Source organism: Accipiter gentilis, unplaced genomic scaffold (genome assembly GCF_929443795.1).
Source record: "Accipiter gentilis unplaced genomic scaffold, bAccGen1.1, whole genome shotgun sequence".
NCBI lineage: Eukaryota > Metazoa > Chordata > Aves > Accipitriformes > Accipitridae > Astur > Astur gentilis.
This window is the reverse complement of record NW_026061125.1, coordinates 147,047-171,974: the sequence shown is the minus strand read 5'-3', so window position 1 is coordinate 171,974 and position 24,928 is coordinate 147,047. Positions and strand designations below refer to the sequence as shown.

At 51.8% G+C, this 24,928-nt stretch overlaps 1 long non-coding RNA gene across 3 annotated transcripts; it reads left to right on the top strand.

The window, feature by feature from the left end:
• The first annotated feature begins 17,864 nt into the window (after positions 1-17,864).
• On the top strand, positions 17,865-24,568 carry LOC126037469 (uncharacterized). 3 transcript variants are annotated; one of them, XR_007505710.1, is made up of 3 exons: positions 17,865-17,974; positions 18,744-18,856; positions 24,486-24,568. It is a non-coding gene; the product is annotated as an uncharacterized LOC126037469 (long non-coding RNA). The 3 variants fall into 3 exon arrangements; XR_007505709.1 differs by lacking the exon at positions 24,486-24,568 and adding an exon at positions 23,161-23,268; XR_007505711.1 differs by lacking the exon at positions 24,486-24,568 and adding an exon at positions 20,511-20,618.
• Positions 24,569-24,928: the final 360 nt, after the last annotated feature.

Genomic DNA, 24,928 nt, shown 5'->3' with positions numbered 1-24,928 from the left:
CTCCAAGGAAGCTACCATTGAGGTTTTTTCTTTTTTGGAGGAGCCTGTGCCCTCTGGGATCCCCTGTGATTCCTTCCAGACGTCTCCTAGAGTCTTTTGGCCTTTTCTTATAAGGACCGGAGATCTCAGGTAGCAGCCCCAGATTTGTCTAATGAGGCTACCCTAGATGATTCTTCTCTTTTGCAGGAAGCTCTCTTCTCCGGGATCGACCCAAGACTCCTCTCAGGCGTCATCCCAGAACGTTTTGACCTCTGCGTTCGAGACCGGAGATCCCAGCTACCTGCCCCAGACTCCCCCAAGTAAGTAGCTCGAGACATTTTTGTTCTCCTGTAGAGAAATCTCTCAACTCCGACAGCCACCTGAGACTCCTCCCAGGCATCTCCCACAGTCTTCTGTCCTCTGCTTTACCTACCTAAGGGGTCAGGTAGAAGCCCCAGACTCCTCCAAGGAAGCTACCGTTGAGGTTTTTTTCTTTTTTGGAGGAACCTCTGCCCTCCTGGATTCCCTGTGATTCCTTCCAGACGTCTCCTAGCGTCTTTTGGCCTTTTCTTATAAGGACCGGAGATCCCAGGTAGCAGCCCCAGACTTGTCTAATGAGGCTACCCTAGATGATTCTTCTCTTTTGCAGGAAGCTCTCTTCTCTGGGATCAACCCAAGAGTCCTCCCAGGCGTCATCCCAGAATGTTTTGACCTCTGCGTTCAGGACCGGAGATCCCAGCTACCTGCCCCAGACTCCTCCAAGTAAGTAGCTCGAGACATTTTTGTTCTCCTGTAGAGAAATCTCTCAACTCCGACAGCCACCTGAGACTCCTCCCAGGCATCTCCCACAGTCTTCTGTCCTCTGCTTTACCTACCTAAGGGGTCAGGTAGGAACCCCAGACTCCTCCAAGGAAGCTACTGTTGAGGCTTTTTTCTTTTTTGGAGGAAACACTGCCCTCCGGGATCCCCTTTGATTCCTTCCAGACGTCTCCTAGCGTCTTTTGGCCTTTTCTTATAAGGACCGGAGATCGCAGGTAGCAGCCCCAGACTTGTTTAATGAGGCTACCCTAGATGATTCTTCTCTTTTGCAGGAAGCTCTCTTCTCCGGAATCAACCCAAGACTCCTCCCAGGCGTCATCCCAGAACATTTTGACCTCTGCGTTCGGGACTGGAGATCCCAGCTACCTGCCCCAGACTCCTCCAAGTAAGTAGCTCGAGACATTTTTGTTCTCCTGTAGAGAAATCTCTCAACTCCGACAGGCACCTGAGACTCCTCCCAGGCATCTCCCACAGTCTTCTGTCCTCTGCTTTACCTACCTAAGGGGTCAGGTAGAAGCCCCAGACTCCTCCAAGGAAGCTACCGTTGAGGTTTTTTTCTTTTTTTCGAGGAACCTCTGCCCTCCTGGATTCCCTGTGATTCCTTCCAGACGTCTCCTAGCGTCTTTTGGCCTTTTCTTATAAGGACCGGAGATCCCAGGTAGCAGCCCCAGACTTGTCTAATGAGGCTACCCTATATGATTCTTCTCTTTTGCAGGAAGCTCTCTTCTCTGGGATCGACCCAAGACTCCTCCCAGGCGTCATCCCAGAACGTTTTGACATCTGCGTTCGGGACCGGAGATCCCATCTACCTGCCCCAGACTCCTCCAGGTAAGTAGCTCGAGACATTTTTGTTCTCCTGTAGAGAAATCCCTCAACTCCGACAGGCACCTGAGACTCCTCCCAGGCATCTCCCACAGTCTTCTGTCCTCTGCTTTACCTACCTAAGGGGTCAGGTAGAAACCCCAGACTCCTCCAAGGAAGCTACCGTTGAGGCTTTTTTCTTTTTTGGAGGAAACACTGCCCTCCGGGATCCCCTTTGATTCCTTCCAGACATCTCCTAGAGTCTTTTGGCCTTTTCTTATAAGGACCGGAGATCCCAGGTAGCAGCCCCAGACTTGTCTAATGAGGCTACCCTAGATGATTCTTCTCTTTTGCAGGAAGCTCTCTTCTCCGGAATCAACCCAAGACTCCTCCCAGGCGTCATCCCAGAACATTTTGACCTCTGCGTTCGGGACCGGAGATCCCAGCTACCTGCCCCAGACTCCTCCAAGTAAGTAGCTCGAGACATTTTTGTTCTCCTGTAGAGAAATCTCTCAACTCCGACAGCCACCTGAGACTCCTCCCAGGCATCTCCCACAGTCTTCTGTCCTCTGCTTTACCTACCTAAGGGGTCAGGTAGAAGCCCCAGACTCCTCTTAGGAAGCTACTGTTGAGGCTTTTTTCTGTTTTGGAGGAGCCTGTGCCCTCTGGGATCCCCTGTGATTCCTTCCAGACGTCTCCTAGAGTCTTTTGGCCTTTTCTTATAAGGACCGGAGATCTCAGGTAGCAGTCCCAGATTTGTCTAATGAGGCTACCCTAGATGATTCTTCTCTTTTGCAGGAAGCTCTCTTCTCCGGGATCGACCCAAGACTCCTCCCAGGCGTCATCCCAGAACGTTTTGACCTCTGCGTTCAGGACCGGAGATCCCAGCTACCTGCCCCAGACTCCTCCAAGTAAGTAGCTCGAGACATTTTTGTTCTCCTGTAGAGAAATCTCTCAACTCCGACAGCCACCTGAGACTCCTCCCAGGCATCTCCCACAGTCTTCTGTCTTCTGCTTTACCTACCTACGGGGTCAGGTAGAAGCCCCAGACTCCTCCAAGGAAGCTACCGTTGAGGTTTTTTCTGTTTTGGCAGAGCCTGTGCCCTCTGGGATCCCCTGTGATTCCTTCCAGACGTCTCCTAGAGTCTTTTGGGCTTTTCTTATAAGGACCGGAGATCGCAGGTAGCAGCCCCAGACTTGTCTAATGAGGCTACCCTAGATGATTCTTCTGTTTTGCAGGAAGCTCTCTTCTCCAGGATTGACCCAAGACTCCTCCCAGGCGTCATCCCAGAACGTTTTGACCTCTGCATTCGGGACCGGAGATCCCAGCTACCTGCCCCAGACTCCTCCAAGTAAGTAGCTCGAGACATTTTTGTTCTCCTGTAGAGAAATCTCTCAACTCCGACAGCCACCTGAGACTCCTCCCAGGCATCTCCCACAGTCTTCTGTCCTCTGCTTTACCTACCTAAGGGGTCAGGTAGAAACCCCAGACTCCTCCAAGGAAGCTACAGTTGAGGCTTTTTTCTTTTTTGGAGGAAACACTGCCCTCCGGGATCCCCTTTGATTCCTTCCAGACGTCTCCTAGAGTCTTTTGGGCTTTTCTTATAAGGACCGGAGATCGCAGGTAGCAGCCCCAGACTTGTTTAATGAGGCTACCCTAGATGATTCTTCTCTTTTGCAGGAAGCTCTCTTCTCCGGGATCGACCCAAGACTCCTCCCAGGCGTCATCCCAGAACATTCTGACCTCTTCGTTCGGGACCGGAGATCCCAGCTACCTGCCCCAGACTCCTCCAAGTAAGTAGCTCGAGACATTTTTGTTCTCCTGTAGAGAAATCTCTCAACTCCGACAGGCACCTGAGACTCCTCCCAGGCATCTCCCACAGTCTTCTGTCCTCTGCTTTACCTACCTAAGGGGTCAGGTAGAAGCCCCAGACTCCTCCAAGGAAGCTACCGTTGAGGTTTTTTTCTTTTTTGGAGGAACCTCTGCCCTCCTGGATTCCCTGTGATTCCTTCCAGACGTCTCCTAGCGTCTTTTGGCCTTTTCTTATAAGGACCGGAGATCCCAGGTAGCAGCCCCAGACTTGTCTAATGAGGCTACCCTAGATGATTCTTCTCTTTTGCAGGAAGCTCTCTTCTCTGGGATCAACCCAAGAGTCCTCCCAGGCGTCATCCCAGAATGTTTTGACCTCTGCGTTCAGGACCGGAGATCCCAGCTACCTGCCCCAGACTCCTCCAAGTAAGTAGCTCGAGACATTTTTGTTCTCCTGTAGAGAAATCTCTCAACTCCGACAGCCACCTGAGACTCCTCCCAGGCATCTCCCACAGTCTTCTGTCCTCTGCTTTACCTACCTAAGGGGTCAGGTAGAAGCCCCAGACTCCTCCAAGGAAGCTACCATTGAGGTTTTTTCTTTTTTGGAGGAGCCTGTGCCCTCTGGGATCCCCTGTGATTCCTTCCAGACGTCTCCTAGAGTCTTTTGGCCTTTTCTTATAAGGACCGGAGATCCCAGGTAGCAGCCCCAGACTTGTCTAATGAGGCTACCCTAGATGATTCTTCTGTTTTGCAGGAAGCTCTCTTCTCCAGGATTGACCCAAGAGTCCTCCCAGGCGTCATCCCAGAACGTTTTGACCTCTGCATTCGGGACCGGAGATCCCAGCTACCTGCCCCAGACTCCTCCAAGTAAGTAGCTCGAGACATTTTTGTTCTCCTGTAGAGAAATCTCTCAACTCCGACAGCCACCTGAGACTCCTCCCAGGCATCTCCCACAGTCTTCTGTCCTCTGCTTTACCTACCTAAGGGGTCAGGTAGAAGCCCTAGACTCCTCCAAGGAAGCTACCGTTGACGTTTTTTTCTTTTTTGGAGGAACCTCTGCCCTCCGGGATCCCCTGTGATTCCTTCCAGACGTCTCCTAGAGTCTTTTGGGCATTTCTTATAAGGACCCGAGATCGCAGGTAGCAGCCCCAGACTTGTCTAATGAGGCTACCCTAGATGATTCTTCTGTTTTGCAGGAAGCTCTCTTCTCCGGGATCGACCCAAGACTCCTCCCAGGCGTCATCCCAGAACATTTTTACCTCTGCGTTCGGGACCGGAGATCCCAGCTACCTGCCCCAGACTCCTCCAGGTAAGTAGCTCGAGACATTTTTGTTCTCCTGTAGAGAAATCTCTCAACTCCGACAGGCACCTGAGACTCCTCCCAGGCATCTCCCACAGTCTTCTGTCCTCTGCTTTACCTACCTAAGGGGTCAGGTAGGAACCCCAGACTCCTCCAAGGAAGCTACCGTTGAGGCTTTTTTCTTTTTTGGAGGAAACACTGCCCTCCGGGATCCCCTTTGATTCCTTCCAGACGTCTCCTAGCGTCTTTTGGCCTTTTCTTATAAGGACCGGAGATCGCAGGTAGCAGCCCCAGACTTGTCTAATGAGGCTACCCTAGATGATTCTTCTCTTTTGCAGGAAGCTCTCTTCTCCGGAATCAACCCAAGACTCCTCCCAGGCGTCATCCCAGAATGTTTTGACCTCTGCGTTCGGGACCGGAGATCCCATCTACCTGCCCCAGACTCCTCCAAGTAAGTAGCTCGAGACATTTTTGTTCTCCTGTAGAGAAATCACTCAACTCCGTCAGCCACCTGAGACTCCTCCCAGGCATCTCCCACAGTCTTCTGTCCTCTGCTTTACCTACCTAAGGGGTCAGGTAGAAGCCCCAGACTCCTCCAAGGAAGCTACCGTTGAGGTTTTTTCTTTTTTGGAGGAGCCTGTGCCCTCTGGGATCCCCTGTGATTCCTTCCAGACGTCTCCTAGAGTCTTTTGGCCTTTTCTTATAAGGACTGGAGATCTCAGGTAGCAGCCCCAGACTTGTCTAATGAGGCTACCCTAGATGATTCTTCTCTTTTGCAGTAAGCTCTCTTCTCTGGGATCAACCCAAGAGTCCTCCCAGGCGTCATCCCAGAATGTTTTGACCTCTGCGTTCAGGACCGGAGATCCCAGCTACCTGCCCCAGACTCCTCCAAGTAAGTAGCTCGACACATTTTTGTTCTCCTGTAGAGAAATCTCTCAACTCCGACAGCCACCTGAGACTCCTCCCAGGCATCTCCCACAGTCTTCTGTCCTCTGCTTTACCTACCTAAGGGGTCAGGTAGAAGCCCCAGACTCCTCCAAGGAAGCTACCGTTGAGGTTTTTTTCTTTTTTGGAGGAACCTCTGCCCTCCTGGATTCCCTGTGATTCCTTCCAGACGTCTCCTAGCGTCTTTTGGCCTTTTCTTATAAGGACCGGAGATCCCAGGTAGCAGCCCCAGACTTGTCTAATGAGGCTACCCTAGATGATTCTTCTCTTTTGCAGGAAGCTCTCTTCTCTGGGATCAACCCAAGAGTCCTCCCAGGCGTCATCCCAGAATGTTTTGACCTCTGCGTTCAGGACCGGAGATCCCAGCTACCTGCCCCAGACTCCTCCAAGTAAGTAGCTCGAGACATTTTTGTTCTCCTGTAGAGAAATCTCTCAACTCCGACAGCCACCTGAGACTCCTCCCAGGCATCTCCCACAGTCTTCTGTCCTCTGCTTTACCTACCTAAGGGGTCAGGTAGGAACCCCAGACTCCTCCAAGGAAGCTACCGTTGAGGCTTTTTTCTTTTTTGGAGGAAACACTGCCCTCCGGGATCCCCTTTGATTCCTTCCAGACGTCTCCTAGCGTCTTTTGGCCTTTTCTTATAAGGACCGGAGATCGCAGGTAGCAGCCCCAGACTTGTTTAATGAGGCTACCCTAGATGATTCTTCTCTTTTGCAGGAAGCTCTCTTCTCCGGGATCGACCCAAGACTCCTCCCAGGCGTCATCCCAGAACATTTTGACCTCTTCGTTCGGGACCGGAGATCCCAGCTACCTGCCCCAGACTCCTCCAAGTAAGTAGCTCGAGACATTTTTGTTCTCCTGTAGAGAAATCTCTCAACTCCGACAGCCACCTGAGACTCCTCCCAGGCATCTCCCACAGTCTTCTGTCCTCTGCTTTACCTACCTAAGGGGTCAGGTAGAAGCCCCAGACTCCTCCAAGGAAGCTACTGTTGAGGCTTTTTTCTGTTTTGGAGGAGCCTGTGCCCTCTGGGATCCCCTGTGATTCCTTCCAGACGTCTCCTAGAGTCTTTTGGCCTTTTCTTATAAGGACCGGAGATCTCAGGTAGCAGCCCCAGATTTGTCTAATGAGGCTACCCTAGATGATTCTTCTCTTTTGCAGGAAGCTCTCTTCTCCGGGATCGACCCAAGACTCCTCCCAGGCGTCATCCCAGAACGTTTTGACCTCTGCGTTCGAGACCGGAGATCCCAGCTACCTGCCCCAGACTCCCCCAAGTAAGTAGCTCGAGACATTTTTGTTCTCCTGTAGAGAAATCTCTCAACTCCGACAGCCACCTGAGACTCCTCCCAGGCATCTCCCACAGTCTTCTGTCCTCTGCTTTACCTACCTAAGGGGTCAGGTAGAAGCCCCAGACTCCTCCAAGGAAGCTACCGTTGAGGTTTTTTTCTTTTTTGGAGGAACCTCTGCCCTCCTGGATTCCCTGTGATTCCTTCCAGACGTCTCCTAGCGTCTTTTGGCCTTTTCTTATAAGGACCGGAGATCCCAGGTAGCAGCCCCAGACTTGTCTAATGAGGCTACCCTAGATGATTCTTCTCTTTTGCAGGAAGCTCTCTTCTCTGGGATCAACCCAAGAGTCCTCCCAGGCGTCATCCCAGAATGTTTTGACCTCTGCGTTCAGGACCGGAGATCCCAGCTACCTGCCCCAGACTCCTCCAAGTAAGTAGCTCGAGACATTTTTGTTCTCCTGTAGAGAAATCTCTCAACTCCGACAGCCACCTGAGACTCCTCCCAGGCATCTCCCACAGTCTTCTGTCCTCTGCTTTACCTACCTAAGGGGTCAGGTAGGAACCCCAGACTCCTCCAAGGAAGCTACCGTTGAGGCTTTTTTCTTTTTTGGAGGAAACACTGCCCTCCGGGATCCCCTTTGATTCCTTCCAGACGTCTCCTAGCGTCTTTTGGCTTTTTCTTATAAGGACCCGAGATCGCAGGTAGCAGCCCCAGACTTGTTTAATGAGGCTACCCTAGATGATTCTTCTCTTTTGCAGGAAGCTCTCTTCTCCGGTTCAACCCAAGACTCCTCCCAGGCGTCATCCCAGAACATTTTGACCTCTGCGTTCGGGACCGGAGATCCCAGCTACCTGCCCCAGACTCCTCCAAGTAAGTAGCTCGAGACATTTTTGTTCTCCTGTAGAGAAATCTCTCAACTCCGACAGCCACCTGAGACTCCTCCCAGGCATCTCCCACAGTCTTCTGTCCTCTGCTTTACCTACCTCAGGGGTCAGGTAGAAGCCCCAGACTCCTCCAAGGAAGCTACCATTGAGGTTTTTTCTTTTTTGGAGGAGCCTGTGCCCTCTGGGATCCCCTGTGATTCCTTCCAGACGTCTCCTAGAGTCTTTTGGCCTTTTCTTATAAGGACCGGAGATCTCAGGTAGCAGCCCCAGATTTGTCTAATGAGGCTACCCTAGATGATTCTTCTCTTTTGCAGGAAGCTCTCTTCTCCGGGATCGACCCAAGACTCCTCCCAGGCGTCATCCCAGAACGTTTTGACCTCTGCGTTCGAGACCGGAGATCCCAGCTACCTGCCCCAGACTCCCCCAAGTAAGTAGCTCGAGACATTTTTGTTCTCCTGTAGAGAAATCTCTCAACTCCGACAGCCACCTGAGACTCCTCCCAGGCATCTCCCACAGTCTTCTGTCCTCTGCTTTACCTACCTAAGGGGTCAGGTAGAAGCCCCAGACTCCTCCAAGGAAGCTACCGTTGAGGTTTTTTTCTTTTTTGGAGGAACCTCTGCCCTCCTGGATTCCCTGTGATTCCTTCCAGACGTCTCCTAGCGTCTTTTGGCCTTTTCTTATAAGGACCGGAGATCCCAGGTAGCAGCCCCAGACTTGTCTAATGAGGCTACCCTAGATGATTCTTCTCTTTTGCAGGAAGCTCTCTTCTCTGGGATCAACCCAAGAGTCCTCCCAGGCGTCATCCCAGAATGTTTTGACCTCTGCGTTCAGGACCGGAGATCCCAGCTACCTGCCCCAGACTCCTCCAAGTAAGTAGCTCGAGACATTTTTGTTCTCCTGTAGAGAAATCTCTCAACTCCGACAGCCACCTGAGACTCCTCCCAGGCATCTCCCACAGTCTTCTGTCCTCTGCTTTACCTACCTAAGGGGTCAGGTAGGAACCCCAGACTCCTCCATGGAAGCTACTGTTGAGGCTTTTTTCTTTTTTGGAGGAAACACTGCCCTCCGGGATCCCCTTTGATTCCTTCCAGACGTCTCCTAGCGTCTTTTGGCCTTTTCTTATAAGGACCGGAGATCGCAGGTAGCAGCCCCAGACTTGTTTAATGAGGCTACCCTAGATGATTCTTCTCTTTTGCAGGAAGCTCTCTTCTCCGGAATCAACCCAAGACTCCTCCCAGGCGTCATCCCAGAACATTTTGACCTCTGCGTTCGGGACCGGAGATCCCAGCTACCTGCCCCAGACTCCTCCAAGTAAGTAGCTCGAGACATTTTTGTTCTCCTGTAGAGAAATCTCTCAACTCCGACAGCCACCTGAGACTCCTCCCAGGCATCTCCCACAGTCTTCTCTCCTCTGCTTTACCTACCTAAGGGGTCAGGTAGAAGCCCCAGACTCCTCCAAGGAAGCTACCGTTGAGGTTTTTTTCTTTTTTTCGAGGAGCCTCTGACCTCCGGGATTCCCTGTGATTCCTTCCAGACGTCTCCTAGCGTCTTTTGGCCTTTTCTTATAAGGACCGGAGATCCCAGGTAGCAGCCCCAGACTTGTCTAATGAGGCTACCCTATATGATTCTTCTCTTTTGCAGGAAGCTCTCTTCTCTGGGATCGACCCAAGACTCCTCCCAGGCATCATCCCAGAACGTTTTGACATCTGCGTTCGGGACCGGAGATCCCATCTACCTGCCCCAGACTCCTCCAGGTAAGTAGCTCGAGACATTTTTGTTCTCCTGTAGAGAAATCCCTCAACTCCGACAGGCACCTGAGACTCCTCCCAGGCATCTCCCACAGTCTTCTGTCCTCTGCTTTACCTACCTAAGGGGTCAGGTAGAAACCCCAGACTCCTCCAAGGAAGCTACCGTTGAGGCTTTTTTCTTTTTTGGAGGAAACACTGCCCTCCGGGATCCCCTTTGATTCCTTCCAGACATCTCCTAGAGTCTTTTGGCCTTTTCTTATAAGGACCGGAGATCCCAGGTAGCAGCCCCAGACTTGTCTAATGAGGCTACCCTAGATGATTCTTCTCTTTTGCAGGAAGCTCTCTTCTCCGGAATCAACCCAAGACTCCTCCCAGGCGTCATCCCAGAACATTTTGACCTCTGCGTTCGGGACCGGAGATCCCAGCTACCTGCCCCAGACTCCTCCAAGTAAGTAGCTCGAGACATTTTTGTTCTCCTGTAGAGAAATCTCTCAACTCCGACAGCCACCTGAGACTCCTCCCAGGCATCTCCCACAGTCTTCTGTCCTCTGCTTTACCTACCTAAGGGGTCAGGTAGAAGCCCCAGACTCCTCCAAGGAAGCTACCGTTGAGGTTTTTTTCTTTTTTGGAGGAACCTCTGCCCTCCTGGATTCCCTGTGATTCCTTCCAGACGTCTCCTAGCGTCTTTTGGCCTTTTCTTATAAGGACCGGAGATCCCAGGTAGCAGCCCCAGACTTGTCTAATGAGGCTACCCTAGATGATTCTTCTCTTTTGCAGGAAGCTCTCTTCTCTGGGATCAACCCAAGAGTCCTCCCAGGCGTCATCCCAGAATGTTTTGACCTCTGCGTTCAGGACCGGAGATCCCAGCTACCTGCCCCAGACTCCTCCAAGTAAGTAGCTCGAGACATTTTTGTTCTCCTGTAGAGAAATCTCTCAACTCCGACAGCCACCTGAGACTCCTCCCAGGCATCTCCCACAGTCTTCTGTCCTCTGCTTTACCTACCTAAGGGGTCAGGTAGGAACCCCAGACTCCTCCAAGGAAGCTACCGTTGAGGCTTTTTTCTTTTTTGGAGGAAACACTGCCCTCCGGGATCCCCTTTGATTCCTTCCAGACGTCTCCTAGCGTCTTTTGGCCTTTTCTTATAAGGACCCGAGATCGCAGGTAGCAGCCCCAGACTTGTTTAATGAGGCTACCCTAGATGATTCTTCTCTTTTGCAGGAAGCTCTCTTCTCCGGAATCAACCCAAGACTCCTCCCAGGCGTCATCCCAGAACATTTTGACCTCTGCGTTCGGGACCGGAGATCCCAGCTACCTACCCCAGACTCCTCCAAGTAAGTAGCTCGAGACATTTTTGTTCTCCTGTAGAGAAATCTCTCAACTCCGACAGCCACCTGAGACTCCTCCCAGGCATCTCCCACAGTCTTCTGTCCTCTGCTTTACCTACCTCAGGGGTCAGGTAGAAGCCCCAGACTCCTCCAAGGAAGCTACCATTGAGGTTTTTTCTTTTTTGGAGGAGCCTGTGCCCTCTGGGATCCCCTGTGATTCCTTCCAGACGTCTCCTAGAGTCTTTTGGCCTTTTCTTATAAGGACCGGAGATCTCAGGTAGCAGCCCCAGATTTGTCTAATGAGGCTACCCTAGATGATTCTTCTCTTTTGCAGGAAGCTCTCTTCTCCGGGATCGACCCAAGACTCCTCCCAGGCGTCATCCCAGAACGTTTTGACCTCTGCGTTCGAGACCGGAGATCCCAGCTACCTGCCCCAGACTCCCCCAAGTAAGTAGCTCGAGACATTTTTGTTCTCCTGTAGAGAAATCTCTCAACTCCGACAGCCACCTGAGACTCCTCCCAGGCATCTCCCACAGTCTTCTGTCCTCTGCTTTACCTACCTAAGGGGTCAGGTAGAAGCCCCAGACTCCTCCAAGGAAGCTACCGTTGAGGTTTTTTTCTTTTTTGGAGGAACCTCTGCCCTCCTGGATTCCCTGTGATTCCTTCCAGACGTCTCCTAGCGTCTTTTGGCCTTTTCTTATAAGGACCGGAGATCCCAGGTAGCAGCCCCAGACTTGTCTAATGAGGCTACCCTAGATGATTCTTCTCTTTTGCAGGAAGCTCTCTTCTCAGGGATCAACCCAAGAGTCCTCCCAGGCGTCATCCCAGAATGTTTTGACCTCTGCGTTCAGGACCGGAGATCCCAGCTACCTGCCCCAGACTCCTCCAAGTAAGTAGCTCGAGACATTTTTGTTCTCCTGTAGAGAAATCTCTCAACTCCGACAGCCACCTGAGACTCCTCCCAGGCATCTCCCACAGTCTTCTGTCCTCTGCTTTACCTACCTAAGGGGTCAGGTAGGAACCCCAGACTCCTCCAAGGAAGCTACTGTTGAGGCTTTTTTCTTTTTTGGAGGAAACACTGCCCTCCGGGATCCCCTTTGATTCCTTCCAGACGTCTCCTAGCGTCTTTTGGCCTTTTCTTATAAGGACCGGAGATCGCAGGTAGCAGCCCCAGACTTGTTTAATGAGGCTACCCTAGATGATTCTTCTCTTTTGCAGGAAGCTCTCTTCTCCGGAATCAACCCAAGACTCCTCCCAGGCGTCATCCCAGAACATTTTGACCTCTGCGTTCGGGACCGGAGATCCCAGCTACCTGCCCCAGACTCCTCCAAGTAAGTAGCTCGAGACATTTTTGTTCTCCTGTAGAGAAATCTCTCAACTCCGACAGCCACCTGAGACTCCTCCCAGGCATCTCCCACAGTCTTCTCTCCTCTGCTTTACCTACCTAAGGGGTCAGGTAGAAGCCCCAGACTCCTCCAAGGAAGCTACCGTTGAGGTTTTTTTCTTTTTTTCGAGGAGCCTCTGACCTCCGGGATTCCCTGTGATTCCTTCCAGACGTCTCCTAGCGTCTTTTGGCCTTTTCTTATAAGGACCGGAGATCCCAGGTAGCAGCCCCAGACTTGTCTAATGAGGCTACCCTATATGATTCTTCTCTTTTGCAGGAAGCTCTCTTCTCTGGGATCGACCCAAGACTCCTCCCAGGCGTCATCCCAGAACGTTTTGACATCTGCGTTCGGGACCGGAGATCCCATCTACCTGCCCCAGACTCCTCCAGGTAAGTAGCTCGAGACATTTTTGTTCTCCTGTAGAGAAATCCCTCAACTCCGACAGGCACCTGAGACTCCTCCCAGGCATCTCCCACAGTCTTCTGTCCTCTGCTTTACCTACCTAAGGGGTCAGGTAGAAACCCCAGACTCCTCCAAGGAAGCTACCGTTGAGGCTTTTTTCTTTTTTGGAGGAAACACTGCCCTCCGGGATCCCCTTTGATTCCTTCCAGACATCTCCTAGAGTCTTTTGGCCTTTTCTTATAAGGACCGGAGATCCCAGGTAGCAGCCCCAGACTTGTCTAATGAGGCTACCCTAGATGATTCTTCTCTTTTGCAGGAAGCTCTCTTCTCCGGAATCAACCCAAGACTCCTCCCAGGCGTCATCCCAGAACATTTTGACCTCTGCGTTCGGGACCGGAGATCCCAGCTACCTGCCCCAGACTCCTCCAAGTAAGTAGCTCGAGACATTTTTGTTCTCCTGTAGAGAAATCTCTCAACTCCGACAGCCACCTGAGACTCCTCCCAGGCATCTCCCACAGTCTTCTGTCCTCTGCTTTACCTACCTAAGGGGTCAGGTAGAAGCCCCAGACTCCTCTTAGGAAGCTACTGTTGAGGCTTTTTTCTGTTTTGGAGGAGCCTGTGCCCTCTGGGATCCCCTGTGATTCCTTCCAGACGTCTCCTAGAGTCTTTTGGCCTTTTCTTATAAGGACCGGAGATCTCAGGTAGCAGTCCCAGATTTGTCTAATGAGGCTACCCTAGATGATTCTTCTCTTTTGCAGGAAGCTCTCTTCTCCGGGATCGACCCAAGACTCCTCCCAGGCGTCATCCCAGAACGTTTTGACCTCTGCGTTCAGGACCGGAGATCCCAGCTACCTGCCCCAGACTCCTCCAAGTAAGTAGCTCGAGACATTTTTGTTCTCCTGTAGAGAAATCTCTCAACTCCGACAGCCACCTGAGACTCCTCCCAGGCATCTCCCACAGTCTTCTGTCTTCTGCTTTACCTACCTACGGGGTCAGGTAGAAGCCCCAGACTCCTCCAAGGAAGCTACCGTTGAGGTTTTTTCTGTTTTGGCAGAGCCTGTGCCCTCTGGGATCCCCTGTGATTCCTTCCAGACGTCTCCTAGAGTCTTTTGGGCTTTTCTTATAAGGACCGGAGATCGCAGGTAGCAGCCCCAGACTTGTCTACTGAGGCTACCCTAGATGATTCTTCTGTTTTGCAGGAAGCTCTCTTCTCCAGGATTGACCCAAGACTCCTCCCAGGTGTCATCCCAGAACGTTTTGACCTCTGCATTCGGGACCGGAGATCCCAGCTACCTGCCCCAGACTCCTCCAAGTAAGTAGCTCGAGACATTTTTGTTCTCCTGTAGAGAAATCTCTCAACTCCGACAGCCACCTGAGACTCCTCCCAGGCATCTCCCACAGTCTTCTGTCCTCTGCTTTACCTACCTAAGGGGTCAGGTAGAAACCCCAGACTCCTCCAAGGAAGCTACAGTTGAGGCTTTTTTCTTTTTTGGAGGAAACACTGCCCTCCGGGATCCCCTTTGATTCCTTCCAGACGTCTCCTAGAGTCTTTTGGGCTTTTCTTATAAGGACCGGAGATCGCAGGTAGCAGCCCCAGACTTGTTTAATGAGGCTACCCTAGATGATTCTTCTCTTTTGCAGGAAGCTCTCTTCTCCGGGATCGACCCAAGACTCCTCCCAGGCGTCATCCCAGAACATTCTGACCTCTTCGTTCGGGACCGGAGATCCCAGCTACCTGCCCCAGACTCCTCCAAGTAAGTAGCTCGAGACATTTTTGTTCTCCTGTAGAGAAATCTCTCAACTCCGACAGGCACCTGAGACTCCTCCCAGGCATCTCCCACAGTCTTCTGTCCTCTGCTTTACCTACCTAAGGGGTCAGGTAGAAGCCCCAGACTCCTCTTAGGAAGCTACTGTTGAGGCTTTTTTCTGTTTTGGAGGAGCCTGTGCCCTCTGGGATCCCCTGTGATTCCTTCCAGACGTCTCCTAGAGTCTTTTGGCCTTTTCTTATAAGGACCGGAGATCACAGGTAGCAGCCCCAGATTTGTCTAATGAGGCTACCCTAGATGATTCTTCTCTTTTGCAGGAAGCTCTCTTCTCCGGGATCGACCCAAGACTCCTCCCAGGCGTCATCCCAGAACGTTTTGACCTCTGCGTTCGAGACCGGAGATCCCAGCTACCTGCCCCAGACTCCTCCAAGTAAGTAGCTCGAGACATTTTTGTTCTCCTGTAGAGAAATCTCTCAACTCCGACAGGCACCTTAGACTCCTCCCAGGCATCTCCCACAGTCTTCTGTCCTCTGCTTTACCTACCTAAGGGGTCAGGTAGAAGCCCCAGACTCCTCCAAGGAAGCTACCGTTGAGGTTTTTTTCTTTTTTGGAGGAACCTCTGCCCTCCTGGATTCCCTGTGATTCCTTCCAGACGTCTCCTAGCGTCTTTTGGCCTTTTCTTATAAGGACCGGAGATCCCAGGTAGCAGCCCCAGACTTGTCTAATGAGGCTACCCTAGATGATTCTTCTCTTTTGCAGGAAGCTCTCTTCTCTGGGATCAACCCAAGAGTCCTCCCAGGCGTCATCCCAGAATGTTTTGACCTCTGCGTTCAGGACCGGAGATCCCAGCTACCTGCCCCAGACTCCTCCAAGTAAGTAGCTCGAGACATTTTTGTTCTCCTGTAGAGAAATCTCTCAACTCCGACAGCCACCTGAGACTCCTCCCAGGCATCTCCCACAGTCTTCTGTCCTCTGCTTTACCTACCTAAGGGGTCAGGTAGAAGCCCCAGACTCCTCCAAGGAAGCTACCATTGAGGTTTTTTCTTTTTTGGAGGAGCCTGTGCCCTCTGGGATCCCCTGTGATTCCTTCCAGACGTCTCCTAGAGTCTTTTGGCCTTTTCTTATAAGGACCGGAGATCCCAGGTAGCAGCCCCAGACTTGTCTAATGAGGCTACCCTAGATGATTCTTCTGTTTTGCAGGAAGCTCTCTTCTCCAGGATTGACCCAAGAGTCCTCCCAGGCGTCATCCCAGAACGTTTTGACCTCTGCATTCGGGACCGGAGATCCCAGCTACCTGCCCCAGACTCCTCCAAGTAAGTAGCTCGAGACATTTTTGTTCTCCTGTAGAGAAATCTCTCAACTCCGACAGCCACCTGAGACTCCTCCCAGGCATCTCCCACAGTCTTCTGTCCTCTGCTTTACCTACCTAAGGGGTCAGGTAGAAGCCCTAGACTCCTCCAAGGAAGCTACCGTTGACGTTTTTTTCTTTTTTGGAGGAACCTCTGCCCTCCGGGATCCCCTGTGATTCCTTCCAGACGTCTCCTAGAGTCTTTTGGGCATTTCTTATAAGGACCCGAGATCGCAGGTAGCAGCCCCAGACTTGTCTAATGAGGCTACCCTAGATGATTCTTCTGTTTTGCAGGAAGCTCTCTTCTCCGGGATCGACCCAAGACTCCTCCCAGGCGTCATCCCAGAACATTTTTACCTCTGCGTTCGGGACCGGAGATCCCAGCTACCTGCCCCAGACTCCTCCAGGTAAGTAGCTCGAGACATTTTTGTTCTCCTGTAGAGAAATCTCTCAACTCCGACAGGCACCTGAGACTCCTCCCAGGCATCTCCCACAGTCTTCTGTCCTCTGCTTTACCTACCTAAGGGGTCAGGTAGGAACCCCAGACTCCTCCAAGGAAGCTACCGTTGAGGCTTTTTTCTTTTTTGGAGGAAACACTGCCCTCCGGGATCCCCTTTGATTCCTTCCAGACGTCTCCTAGCGTCTTTTGGCCTTTTCTTATAAGGACCGGAGATCGCAGGTAGCAGCCCCAGACTTGTTTAATGAGGCTACCCTAGATGATTCTTCTCTTTTGCAGGAAGCTCTCTTCTCCGGAATCAACCCAAGACTCCTCCCAGGCGTCATCCCAGAATGTTTTGACCTCTGCGTTCGGGACCGGAGATCCCATCTACCTGCCCCAGACTCCTCCAAGTAAGTAGCTCGAGACATTTTTGTTCTCCTGTAGAGAAATCACTCAACTCCGTCAGCCACCTGAGACTCCTCCCAGGCATCTCCCACAGTCTTCTGTCCTCTGCTTTACCTACCTAAGGGGTCAGGTAGAAGCCCCAGACTCCTCCAAGGAAGCTACCGTTGAGGTTTTTTCTTTTTTGGAGGAGCCTGTGCCCTCTGGGATCCCCTGTGATTCCTTCCAGACGTCTCCTAGAGTCTTTTGGCCTTTTCTTATAAGGACTGGAGATCTCAGGTAGCAGCCCCAGACTTGTCTAATGAGGCTACCCTAGATGATTCTTCTCTTTTGCAGTAAGCTCTCTTCTCAGGTATCAACCCAAGAGTCCTCCCAGGCGTCATCCCAGAATGTTTTGACCTCTGCGTTCAGGACCGGAGATCCCAGCTACCTGCCCCAGACTCCTCCAAGTAAGTAGCTCGACACATTTTTGTTCTCCTGTAGAGAAATCTCTCAACTCCGACAGCCACCTGAGACTCCTCCCAGGCATCTCCCACAGTCTTCTGTCTTCTGCTTTACCTACCTAAGGGGTCAGGTAGAAGCCCCAGACTCCTCCAAGGAAGCTACCGTTGAGTTTTTTTTCTTTTTTGGAGGAACCTCTGCCCTCCTGGATTCCCTGTGATTCCTTCCAGACGTCTCCTAGAGTCTTTTGGCCTTTTCTTATAAGGACCGGAGATCCCAGGTAGCAGCCCCAGACTTGTCTAATGAGGCTACCCTAGATGATTCTTCTCTTTTGCAGGAAGCTCTCTTCTCTGGGATCAACCCAAGAGTCCTCCCAGGCGTCATCCCAGAACATTTTGACCTCTGCGTTCGGGACCGGAGATCCCAGCTACCTGCCCCAGACTCCTCCAGGTAAGTAGCTCGAGACATTTTTGTTCTCCTGTAGAGAAATCTCTCAACTCCGACAGCCACCTGAGACTCCTCCCAGGCATCTCCCACAGTCTTCTGTCCTCTGCTTTACCTACCTAAGGGGTCAGGTAGGAACCCCAGACTCCTCCAAGGAAGCTACCGTTGAGGTTTTTTTCTTTTTTTCGAGGAGCCTCTGACCTCCGGGATTCCCTGTGATTCCTTCCAGACGTCTCCTAGCGTCTTTTGGCCTTTTCTCATAAGGACCGGAGATCCCAGGTAGCAGCCCCAGACTTGTCTAATGAGGCTACCCTATATGATTCTTCTCTTTTGCAGGAAGCTCTCTTCTCTGGGATCGACCCAAGACTCCTCCCAGGCGTCATCCCAGAACGTTTTGACATCTGTGTTCGGGACCGGAGATCCCAGCTACCTGCCCCAGACTCCTCCAAGTAAGTAGCTCGAGACATTTTTGTTCTCCTGTAGAGAAATCTCTCAACTCCGACAGGCACCTGAGACTCCTCCCAGGCATCTCCCACAGTCTTCTGTCCTCTGCTTTACCTACCTAAGGGGTCAGGTAGAAGCCCCAGACTCCTCCAAGGAAGCTACCGTTGAGGTTTTTTCTTTTTTGGAGGAGCCTGTGCCCTCTGGTATCCCCTGTGATTCCTTCCAGACGTCTCCTAGAGTCTTTTGGCCTTTTCTTATAAGGACCGGAGATCCCAGGTAGCAGCCCCAGACTTGTCTAATGAGGCTACCCTAGATGATTCTTTTCTTTTGCATGAAGTTCTCTTCTCTAGGATCGACCCAAGAGTCCTCCCAGGCGTCATCCCAGAATGTTTTGACCTCTGCGTTCAGGACCGGAGATCCCAGCTACCTGCCCCAGACTCCTCCAAGTAAGTAGCTCGAGACATTTTTGTTCTCCTGTAGAGAAATCTCTCAACTCCGACAGCCACCTGAGACTCCTCCCAGGCATCTCCCACAGTCTTCTGTCCTCTGCTTTACCTACCTAAGGGGTCAGGTAGAAGCCCCAGACTCCTCCCAGGAAGCTACCATTGCGGTTTTTTCTTTTTTGGAGGAGCCTGTGCCCTCTGGGATCCCCTGTGATTCCTTCCAGACGTCTCCTAGAGTCTTTTGGCCTTTTCTTATAAGGACCGGAGATCCCAGGTAGCAGCCCCAGACTTGTCTAATGAGGCTACCCTAGATGATTCTTTTCTTTTGCAGGAAGTTCTCCTCTCCGGGATCGACCCAAGACTCCTCCCAGGCGTCATCCCAGAATGTTTTGACCTCTGCGTTCGGGACCGGAGATCCCATCTACCTGCCCCAGCCTCCTCCAAGTAAGTAGCTCGAGACATTTTTGTTCTCCTGTAGAGAAATCTCTCAACTCCGACAGCCACCTGAGACTCCTCCCAGGCATCTCCCACAGTCTTCTGTCCTCTGCTTTACCTACCTAAGGGGTCAGGTAGAAGCCCCAGACTCCTCCAAGGAAGCTACCGTTGAGGCTTTTTTCTTTTTTGGAGGAAACACTGCCCTCCGGGATCCCCTTTGATTCCTTCCAGACGTCTCCTAGAGTCTTTTGGGCTTTTCTTATAAGGACCGGAGATCGCAGGTAGCAGCCCCAGACTTGTTTAATGAGGCTACCCTAGATGATTCTTCTCTTTTGCAGGAAGCTCTCTTCTCCGGGATCGACCCAAGACTCCTCCCAGGCGTCATCCCAGAACATTTTGACCTCTGCGTTCGGGACCGGAGATCCCAGCTACCTGCCCCAGACTCCTCCAAGTAAGTAGCTCGAGACATTTTTGTTCTCCTGTAGAGAAATCTCTCAACTCCGACAGGCACCTGAGACTCCTCCCAGGCATCTCCCACAGTCTTCTGTCCTCTGCTTTACCTACCTAAGGGGTCAGGTAGAAGCCCCAGACTCCTCTTAGGAAGCTACTGTTGAGGCTTTTTTCTGTTTTGGAGGAGCCTGTGCCCTCTGGGATCCCCTGTGATTCCTTCCAGACGTCTCCTAGCGTCTTTTGGCCTTTTCTTATAAGGACCGGAGATCTCAGGTAGCAGCCCCAGATTTGTCTAATGAGGCTACCCTAGATGATTCTTCTCTTTTGCAGGAAGCTCTCTTCTCCGGGATCGACCCAAGACTCCTCCCAGGCGTCATCCCAGAACGTTTTGACCTCTGCGTTCGAGACCGGAGATCCCAGCTACCTGCCCCAGACTCCTCCAAGTAAGTAGCTCGAGACATTTTTGTTCTCCTGTAGAGAAATCTCTCAACTCCGACAGGCACCTTAGACTCCTCCCAGGCATCTCCCACAGTCTTCTGTCCTCTGCTTTACCTACCTAAGGGGTCAGGTAGAAGCCCCAGACTCCTCCAAGGAAGCTACCGTTGAGGTTTTTTTCTTTTTTGGAGGAACCTCTGCCCTCCTGGATTCCCTGTGATTCCTTCCAGACGTCTCCTAGCGTCTTTTGGCCTTTTCTTATAAGGACCGGAGATCCCAGGTAGCAGCCCCAGACTTGTCTAATGAGGCTACCCTAGATGATTCTTCTCTTTTGCAGGAAGCTCTCTTCTCTGGGATCAACCCAAGAGTCCTCCCAGGCGTCATCCCAGAATGTTTTGACCTCTGCGTTCAGGACCGGAGATCCCAGCTACCTGCCCCAGACTCCTCCAAGTAAGTAGCTCGAGACATTTTTGTTCTCCTGTAGAGAAATCTCTCAACTCCGACAGCCACCTGAGACTCCTCCCAGGCATCTCCCACAGTCTTCTGTCCTCTGCTTTACCTATCTAAGGGGTCAGGTAGAAGCCCCAGACTCCTCCAAGGAAGCTACCATTGAGGTTTTTTCTTTTTTGGAGGAGCCTGTGCCCTCTGGGATCCCCTGTGATTCCTTCCAGACGTCTCCTAGAGTCTTTTGGCCTTTTCTTATAAGGACCGGAGATCCCAGGTAGCAGCCCCAGACTTGTCTAATGAGGCTACCCTAGATGATTCTTCTGTTTTGCAGGAAGCTCTCTTCTCCAGGATTGACCCAAGAGTCCTCCCAGGCGTCATCCCAGAACGTTTTGACCTCTGCATTCGGGACCGGAGATCCCAGCTACCTGCCCCAGACTCCTCCAAGTAAGTAGCTCGAGACATTTTTGTTCTCCTGTAGAGAAATCTCTCAACTCCGACAGCCACCTGAGACTCCTCCCAGGCATCTCCCACAGTCTTCTGTCCTCTGCTTTACCTACCTAAGGGGTCAGGTAGAAGCCCCAGACTCCTCTTAGGAAGCTACTGTTGAGGCTTTTTTCTGTTTTGGAGGAGCCTGTGCCCTCTGGGATCCCCTGTGATTCCTTCCAGACGTCTCCTAGAGTCTTTTGGCCTTTTCTTATAAGGACCGGAGATCTCAGGTAGCAGCCCCAGATTTGTCTAATGAGGCTACCCTAGATGATTCTTCTCTTTTGCAGGAAGCTCTCTTCTCCGGGATCGACCCAAGACTCCTCCCAGGCGTCATCCCAGAACGTTTTGACCTCTGCGTTCAGGACCGGAGATCCCAGCTACCTGCCCCAGACTCCTCCAAGTAAGTAGCTCGAGACATTTTTGTTCTCCTGTAGAGAAATCTCTCAACTCCGACAGCCACCTGAGACTCCTCCCAGGCATCTCCCACAGTCTTCTGTCTTCTGCTTTACCTACCTAAGGGGTCAGGTAGAAGCCCCAGACTCCTCCAAGGAAGCTACCGTTGAGGTTTTTTCTGTTTTGGCAGAGCCTGTGCCCTCTGGGATCCCCTGTGATTCCTTCCAGACGTCTCCTAGAGTCTTTTGGGCTTTTCTTATAAGGACCGGAGATCGCAGGTAGCAGCCCCAGACTTGTCTAATGAGGCTACCCTAGATGATTCTTCTGTTTTGCAGGAAGCTCTCTTCTCCAGGATTGACCCAAGACTCCTCCCAGGCGTCATCCCAGAACGTTTTGACCTCTGCATTCGGGACCGGAGATCCCAGCTACCTGCCCCAGACTCCTCCAAGTAAGTAGCTCGAGACATTTTTGTTCTCCTGTAGAGAAATCTCTCAACTCCGACAGCCACCTGAGACTCCTCCCAGGCATCTCCCACAGTCTTCTGTCCTCTGCTTTACCTACCTAAGGGGTCAGGTAGAAACCCCAGACTCCTCCAAGGAAGCTACAGTTGAGGCTTTTTTCTTTTTTGGAGGAAACACTGCCCTCCGGGATCCCCTTTGATTCCTTCCAGACGTCTCCTAGAGTCTTTTGGGCTTTTCTTATAAGGACCGGAGATCGCAGGTAGCAGCCCCAGACTTGTTTAATGAGGCTACCCTAGATGATTCTTCTCTTTTGCAGGAAGCTCTCTTCTCCGGGATCGACCCAAGACTCCTCCCAGGCGTCATCCCAGAACATTTTGACCTCTTCGTTCGGGACCGGAGATCCCAGCTACCTGCCCCAGACTCCTCCAAGTAAGTAGCTCGAGACATTTTTGTTCTCCTGTAGAGAAATCTCTCAACTCCGACAGGCACCTGAGACTCCTCCCAGGCATCTCCCACAGTCTTCTGTCCTCTGCTTTACCTACCTAAGGGGTCAGGTAGAAGCCCCAGACTCCTCTTAGGAAGCTACTGTTGAGGCTTTTTTCTCTTTTGGAGGAGCCTGTGCCCTCTGGGATCCCCTGTGATTCCTTCCAGACGTCTCCTAGAGTCTTTTGGCCTTTTCTTATAAGGACCGGAGATCTCAGGTAGCAGCCCCAGATTTGTCTAATGAGGCTACCCTAGATGATTCTTCTCTTTTGCAGGAAGCTCTCTTCTCCGGGATCGACCCAAGACTCCTCCCAGGCGTCATCCCAGAACGTTTTGACCTCTGCGTTCGAGACCGGAGATCCCAGCTACCTGCCCCAGACTCCTCCAAGTAAGTAGCTCGAGACATTTTTGTTCTCCTGTAGAGAAATCTCTCAACTCCGACAGGCACCTTAGACTCCTCCCAGGCATCTCCCACAGTCTTCTGTCCTCTGCTTTACCTACCTAAGGGGTCAGGTAGAAGCCCCAGACTCCTCCAAGGAAGCTACCGTTGAGGTTTTTTTCTTTTTTGGAGGAACCTCTGCCCTCCTGGATTCCCTGTGATTCCTTCCAGACGTCTCCTAGCGTCTTTTGGCCTTTTCTTATAAGGACCGGAGATCCCAGGTAGCAGCCCCAGACTTGTCTAATGAGGCTACCCTAGATGATTCTTCTCTTTTGCAGGAAGCTCTCTTCTCTGGGATCAACCCAAGAGTCCTCCCAGGCGTCATCCCAGAATGTTTTGACCTCTGCGTTCAGGACCGGAGATCCCAGCTACCTGCCCCAGACTCCTCCAAGTAAGTAGCTCGAGACATTTTTGTTCTCCTGTAGAGAAATCTCTCAACTCCGACAGCCACCTGAGACTCCTCCCAGGCATCTCCCACAGTCTTCTGTCCTCTGCTTTACCTACCTAAGGGGTCAGGTAGAAGCCCCAGACTCCTCCAAGGAAGCTACCATTGAGGTTTTTTCTTTTTTGGAGGAGCCTGTGCCCTCTGGGATCCCCTGTGATTCCTTCCAGACGTCTCCTAGAGTCTTTTGGCCTTTTCTTATAAGGACCGGAGATCCCAGGTAGCAGCCCCAGACTTGTCTAATGAGGCTACCCTAGATGATTCTTCTGTTTTGCAGGAAGCTCTCTTCTCCAGGATTGACCCAAGAGTCCTCCCAGGCGTCATCCCAGAACGTTTTGACCTCTGCATTCGGGACCGGAGATCCCAGCTACCTGCCCCAGACTCCTCCAAGTAAGTAGCTCGAGACATTTTTGTTCTCCTGTAGAGAAATCTCTCAACTCCGACAGCCACCTGAGACTCCTCCCAGGCATCTCCCACAGTCTTCTGTCCTCTGCTTTACCTACCTAAGGGGTCAGGTAGAAGCCCTAGACTCCTCCAAGGAAGCTACCGTTGACGTTTTTTTCTTTTTTGGAGGAACCTCTGCCCTCCGGGATCCCCTGTGATTCCTTCCAGACGTCTCCTAGAGTCTTTTGGGCATTTCTTATAAGGACCGGAGATCGCAGGTAGCAGCCCCAGACTTGTCTAATGAGGCTACCCTAGATGATTCTTCTGTTTTGCAGGAAGCTCTCTTCTCCGGGATCGACCCAAGACTCCTCCCAGGCGTCATCCCAGAACATTTTTACCTCTGCGTTCGGGACCGGAGATCCCAGCTACCTGCCCCAGACTCCTCCAGGTAAGTAGCTCGAGACATTTTTGTTCTCCTGTAGAGAAATCTCTCAACTCCGACAGGCACCTGAGACTCCTCCCAGGCATCTCCCACAGTCTTCTGTCCTCTGCTTTACCTACCTAAGGGGTCAGGTAGGAACCCCAGACTCCTCCAAGGAAGCTACCGTTGAGGCTTTTTTCTTTTTTGGAGGAAACACTGCCCTCCGGGATCCCCTTTGATTCCTTCCAGACGTCTCCTAGCGTCTTTTGGCCTTTTCTTATAAGGACCGGAGATCGCAGGTAGCAGCCCCAGACTTGTTTAATGAGGCTACCCTAGATGATTCTTCTCTTTTGCAGGAAGCTCTCTTCTCCGGAATCAACCCAAGACTCCTCCCAGGCGTCATCCCAGAACATTTTGACCTCTGCGTTCGGGACCGGAGATCCCAGCTACCTGCCCCAGACTCCTCCAAGTAAGTAGCTCGAGACATTTTTGTTCTCCTGTAGAGAAATCTCTCAACTCCGACAGCCACCTGAGACTCCTCCCAGGCATCTCCCACAGTCTTCTGTCCTCTGCTTTACCTACCTACGGGGTCAGGTAGAAGCCCCAGACTCCTCCAAGGAAGCTACCATTGAGGTTTTTTCTTTTTTGGAGGAGCCTGTGCCCTCTGGGATCCCCTGTGATTCCTTCCAGACGTCTCCTAGAGTCTTTTGGCCTTTTCTTATAAGGACCGGAGATCCCAGGTAGCAGCCCCAGACTTGTCTAATGAGGCTACCCTAGATGATTCTTTTCTTTTGCAGGAAGTTCTCTTCTCCGGGATCGACCCAAGACTCCTCCCAGGCGTCATCCCAGAATGTTTTGACCTCTGCGTTCGGGACCGGAGATCCCATCTACCTGCCCCAGACTCCTCCAAGTAAGTAGCTCGAGACATTTTTGTTCTCCTGTAGAGAAATCTCTCAACTCCGTCAGCCACCTGAGACTCCTCCCAGGCATCTCCCACAGTCTTCTGTCCTCTGCTTTACCTACCTAAGGGGTCAGGTAGAAGCCCCAGACTCCTCCAAGGAAGCTACCGTTGAGGTTTTTTCTTTTTTGGAGGAGCCTGTGCCCTCTGGGATCCCCTGTGATTCCTTCCAGACGTCTCCTAGAGTCTTTTGGCCTTTTCTTATAAGGACTGGAGATCTCAGGTAGCAGCCCCAGACTTGTCTAATGAGGCTACCCTAGATGATTCTTCTCTTTTGCAGTA